This window comes from Patagioenas fasciata, chromosome 12 (genome assembly GCF_037038585.1).
Source record: "Patagioenas fasciata isolate bPatFas1 chromosome 12, bPatFas1.hap1, whole genome shotgun sequence".
NCBI classification, from domain to species: domain Eukaryota; kingdom Metazoa; phylum Chordata; class Aves; order Columbiformes; family Columbidae; genus Patagioenas; species Patagioenas fasciata.
Genome location: NC_092531.1, coordinates 8,421,021 through 8,427,020, shown reverse-complemented (window position 1 = coordinate 8,427,020; position 6,000 = coordinate 8,421,021). Strand labels below are relative to the sequence as shown.

Genomic DNA, 6,000 nt, shown 5'->3' with positions numbered 1-6,000 from the left:
AGGCACCTCTGTGAGAGGTTTCCTGGATAACAGATTAGAGATATAGGTAGGGCTGATCCTGCCTTGGAGAAGGTAGATTAATTAGGTAACCTGCCAAAATCCATTCCAGGCTGAATTGCTGCAATTACGAGACACTGCCTTAAACCTGACACAGAAGACTTTGAATCTCTTCCTACTGCTGAGATTTGGGGTTGACAGAGGGGAGTGTTGCCTTAACTACAGCAACTTTGAATATTCCCGCTTGCCAGCAAAACACCAGCTTCTTATCTAAGCTCACCCCAAGCTGCCATATTCTGCTTTGGCAGCAAAACTAAGACATCTTGCCAAGTCATGATGCTACAGGTACCCAGGGTTTGCACCCAGCTCAGACGTGATGGCATAGGTCCCTGAAGTCATAATGCCATTCCTCAAAGCATCAGCTGCAGATGGGGAAAATGCAAGCATGGGTTTAGAAGAGATGCTTTCACAGGCTCGTATTCAAGCGTTCTCTTCTAGGACGTATTTATTGAAGACTATTTTACAGGAAGCAGGTGTGGCAGGACTGCTGAACCAAGGGCTCAGATCCTCATATGCATCCCTGTGCAGACAGAGATCCAGCTGCCCTTTCCCTCACAACCTCTGCTTTCCAGGGAGTCATGTCAGGTTTAAATACATTACTCCACCCTCTGGGAATAAAAGCAGGCTGATATTAGGGCAGCCTTGCCCTGTGAAGGCAAATCTTTTGCCCTCCATTGCAAACAGGTTCCCTCTCTGCAGTGAATTCAAGATTCAAATGCAAAAACAGCTATTTCAACATTTATCAGAAAAGACAGACAAGGGATAGCACATACAGACAAAAAACACTTCTAAAAGAGGTAGTAAAAAAATTAAATGCCATCTTCCGTGCACAAGTCACAAAGAGCTGAGCCTCTGCCATGAACTACAATCAAGAAGAAATGAACCCAAGGCATGAACTGCTCTCCTAGCTCCCCTCACTCATGTCTGTATGATAACCAACAGCCAGTGCTGCGGAAAAGGAGAGAGACTCCTGAGTGATCCTTCTTAATAGATTCGTCTTTTATCATGTTTTCATGACCTTTGTAAAAGGCAATTTAAATTCTAATTGTCCTGTGAGCACCACAGGAATCAATTAGTGACAAGAGATGTTAATTGTGCAGTCTGGGAGGAGGCATTGCTGGGCTGTGCAGCTCCAACACGGGGTTAAGAGCCCAAGGGAATGCTGGGATGGTCGGGGCTTTAATCAGTCCTCCCTTTTTAATAGTTTCCATGTCGTGCTGCAGTTGTCAAGGTCCATTAGTCTTCTGGAGCACTGAATGAAGCAGTGGCATCCCCTCCATTCCTGCACTCCACAAGCACATGAACAAAGGATTAGAATGAACTGCCATTGAGAAAACAAATCCTAGAACTGCTTTCTCTTTTTGTTCTTGCTTCCCCCACCCCTACAGGCCATGCATAGAAATCAGACCTTGGGCACTGGCTGTTGAGAGGAAAATGCTTAATGCTGGTGAGCTTGTAGGGGAAGTGAGCCTGGTTCTGTCATCTTGAGATCCAGCTTGAGCTGTCTGTGAAAAGCAAACACTCCTATTTTCATACCAGGGCACAGCGCTTCTCTCATGAAGACCCTGGCACTGTTCAGACTGTCCCTTGAAACACCAGATGAAGCTCAGGCTGAATGCCCAGTATCTAAGGCTACACAGGCACCAACAGGGAAAATTTGTCTGCACCAGAATGAGACTGTGTAGCCCAACAGACTGTCCAGCCACCTTGGCACATGTAGCTCTCAGTAAAAGAGGACTCAACAGAAGTAACTGTATGCACTCTGAGACACATTATTTGTTATCTATTTCTCCTCAGGTCCTACCCTGCCTCTGTATCACCTGGCTGGGAGGCAGCTGTGCAGAGAAGTTACATAGTGATTCAGGTGTCCTCAGCATCTTCACAACATGTGGCATGACTTCAGGCTAGGAAAGCTAGGAAAAGCTTTCCTAGAAAAGATTTTGCATCCAGGATGGTTAAATCCACCAGAAATACCAACCCCCTCACCATTTTATATTAAAAACTGCCACAGACCATTATTCCCTTAGCCAACCTACCTTGGGCAGGTGCTGTGCCTGCCCCTGGAGAATCTGTGCTTTGCTATTGTATGGCATTCATACTTCAAAATTTCACTCCCCAGCTCCCCACCACTAGGGCTAAGGCCTTCACAAAAACAGGAGAAATGCATGCATCCTTCCTTGTAAATGAGTATCTGATGCAGAGAGAAACTACAGCACAAAAGCTAAATTGGCATTAGATTTGTTTTTCAAGTCTGTATTTGCTCTCTCATTTTCACAGTCACATACTAGCCCCTGAAACTGAACTGCATGATATCAAAGAGCTGCATTTGACCCCAGATCTGATGTGCAGAACTACAGGCTCGGTCCAGCTGCATCCTTCTACGTCGCTCCCTTCAGCTGTCTGCTTCTTCTGTTGAAACTCCCGGTATTTCTGGCCTCAAACCCCACAGCACTGGCCCGTCTCCGGATTTCTGCTCCAGCTCTGGCCATAGACCTCACATCTCCTTCCTCCTCCTCTCAAATATTTAGTCTCACACCCCTTCCCCCATCCCATGGCACTGACCTTGCTTTAACCAGTCAGACTGTTGTTCAAACTGGGGAGTTGTGCAAAGGCTAGGGCAGCCCTTTCCTGCCAACATCACCCTCTTTCCAGATGATGTGTAGTATTTCTCTGACTCCTTAACTCTTTGCTGGTCATCTGAATAACTCACTGCCTTGAGGATCCCACGTCCGAGCTTTCTTACCTGCAAATCCAAGAGGGGGTTAGCACAGCTTCCATCACACCCAGCACAACCAGCCCATGCTAGGCACAGGGCATTGCTGCAGCACACCACAGCACACTCTCCAGGTCCCCCCCCAGTTCCACTTCTCCCCTGCATCAAGCCAGTAAGAAGATAAAACTACCTCCAGTGCCTTCAGCTCATAGCAAAATTTCACCACCAATCACCCACCCTTGGAACCATTTATTCTCAGGTTTGAGACTCTTTTTACCTGAGAGATGAGCTTCTATCAGTGCTTCACTAGGATGTTTAATTACTTCCAGTTCTGCCTGAGGCAGACTAAATGCTGCTTCTCAGCAAATGCTTTTCTTGGGAACGCTCTCCCCATGAAGGCAGACTAATACATATTTTTTTAATTATATATATTTAAATCTGTGCCACATTCTCCAGCAGCTTCTGGAATAGGAGATAGGGGCTATTTTTATAAAAAGCACTGAACACCATGGGAATGTCCTGTATAAAATCACCATCTCATATCCTAGCCAGATTATTGTCATCTTTCAAACTGATCTTAAGGTACCCAATGCAGAAGAAACAAGGAGAGAGAGGACCTCGGACTGTGAAAATCTCAAGATACCTGCTCCCTGGTGGTGGTATTAGAACCAACAGGAGATCCTTCCCTGTAACTCATGAGCATAAAGTGTAGCTTTGGCTACCTGTAACTTGGAAGAAATAGTTAACCTACTTACATAGGAGAACACCTCGATACAGATGGAGTCTGATGACAAAACTGCTATGCAGCAATTCCTCCCCTGTTCTCAGAGCTAATGTTATTAGTGGTTCAGCTCACGGTTTCCAGAGATCTTATTATTTTTATCGTAAATCCCACATGCAGGAATTTTTCTGAGGCCAGAAAGCCTCAAGCATACTGGTGAGATGCTAGATGGAGGATGGTCTAGGCCAGAAAGGTTGCTCAGGGACTAAGTAAGCCAGAAAAAAACATGCAGTGCGGCCAGGCTTGAGACTCAAGCCAGAGGGGCAGCAAGAAGCCTGGCATTAGCATCTCAAGTTTCTGAGACATCCCCTTCCCTCCACAGAGAACCCAGAACTTCCCACCAGCACGATGGACTTTCGTGGCACAAATGGGAAGAAAAGCTGGGAGGTGTGAGGTGCAGCCCCCAAGTGAGGTTCCTCCCATCCCTTGCCAGATAGTTCTTTCCAGATGCCACATCTATTTGCCTGAGCAGTGGAACAAAGCCAGTTTCACTCCCACCATCTTTATGAATAAGAATTAGCAGTTTCTCTACTTGTCCTCTGCCCAGCGCATGTACAAAGCCTTTTTTGAATTTCCATTAAAAATAATAATGCATTTCGTTCTGCTTCACAAGGCCCATTGCTCACCTGCCCACATCTCTTAGACTCCGCTAGTCTTCCTTTCTTTCAGCAGCATAATCATTTTATGCTCTCATCTTTTCTTTCCATTATTTGGGTGATCGCGGACACATTTTTATTGCTGAGAGTTACAAAACAACTCAGTCAACCCTTACGTAGCAGACCTGATATGCTTTAGAAGCGAGAAGGAATGACTGTGTTATTTGGTCCCAATGCCATACATGTGGCTCTGCAGTTGCAGCTGCTCTGTCTGTCTCAAACCTGACAGGGAGGTTTGTTACTTGAGCCCCACATTCCACACCAGCCCTGGGCTCTGCAAAGTGCTATACAGGCTCCTAGCAGAGCTGGAAAGGAGTTTGATCTGGTGCATTGGTTCCTCTGCAAGGTTTGATGTCCTCATACAAAATTAGCATACAGCAAACCCAATCTTTTAGATCCAAACGGGAAACAAATGCCCTCTGAAGGACCATGACAGAACTGAGTAAAATGGGCTCATACGTCAAGAGATTCCCTGAGGCATCAGTTCCCCATGCCTAGAGACCAGCTGAGCAGAGAAACTCCCTCTGGAGGCTGCTAATGCCTTACTCTGCATTCTGAAAAGGATGAGAAAGGCTCGCCCTTTCTTCCTTTTCCACTTTATTCATGCACCAGCATCTGCATTGCGTGCTAACATAGTCTGCACTATCTCTGAACGTTCAAGGGAAGGCAGGAGGAGCTCCAGTCAAGCCTATGGTCTCAGCAAAGGCTGCATTCAGGGCCAGTCACTCAGAGCAACAGAAAAGCCTCACGTGTAAGCTGCTGTCATGTAGGAGCTGATGTAAAGAGCTGCTGGGGAAACCTTTCTCTTGGCACAGCAACTTCTAATATTTCCATAAATCCAAGGAATCAGTCTGCTTTTAATTGTGATACCTAATCCACTGATAATATGTATAATGCACACAATACCTGTACAGGCAATAGATATACACATAGGTGGTGTTAACAGAAAAGATGATAAAGTGTATCATACACAATATTTCTAACTACTAGAAATTACTCCAGACATTTCTGGTTTTGCCTACACCTTTATCTTTAGCATTCACTGAGTATACCTTAGGGGTCCTGATTTTCTTAATCCTAAATGTAATCTTTAACCTTCATTTCAGCCTCCCAAAATTGCTGCCCTGAATGCCTCCTGTGATGTTGTTACTTATTCACAGTTAAAGACAGCATTATTTCATCTGCCCATCTAACTCCTGCTCTCCTGATTCTCTCTATTCACAAGCAGTTCTGCTTCTTTCCTTTTTCTGTTCACCCGGAATAGCCTGTAATGGCTCCCCCACGGATCCTCACTACCCACCTGTCTTGGTCCAAGCATGACGGCTGGAATCGGGTACCTTGCTGAGAGCAGTGACTGGTGGTTTTCATCAGCTGCACTGTGCTGAAGGCAGGTGCTAAAGCTTCACCAGCTTTTGCCTTCTTTTTTTTTTCCTCCTCTGCTCCTACAAAAGAGACCCTATAAAAAAGGGAGAGAGGCCCAAGTGTGGGTACCTTCAAAAACACACCAGACCCCACACATCAGCAACCACATTTCTTCGACTAGACACATCAGGAAGAAAGGAAGAGAGTGAAATGCAAGTAGCAGTTATGAGAATTGGGCTACAGAGGGAGGTCAGTGAGACAGGAATTTCATTTGCCAAGCAGGAACTTAAACTGATTAGCTTCTAGTAGCCTGGAGTGAATGTTGACACAAATTGGACTTAAAAGCTGCTATTATTTTTCAATGCTATTTTCTCCAGCTGCCATAAAATACAGCCACATTCAAAAGCTATAAGAAAACATTTCACCTTTCA

At 45.4% G+C, this 6,000-nt stretch overlaps 1 protein-coding gene across 1 annotated transcript in view; it reads right to left on the bottom strand.

Moving 5' to 3' along the window:
* Nucleotides 1–5,505: 5,505 nt before the first annotated feature.
* HMG20A (high mobility group 20A) overlaps nt 5,506–6,000 on the bottom strand; it is a 66,291-nt gene continuing 65,796 nt past the window's right edge. The window contains exon 12 of the transcript XR_011740997.1: nt 5,506–5,663. The gene's annotated coding sequence lies outside the window, so the exon portion shown is untranslated. The remainder of the gene's footprint in view (nt 5,664–6,000) is intronic.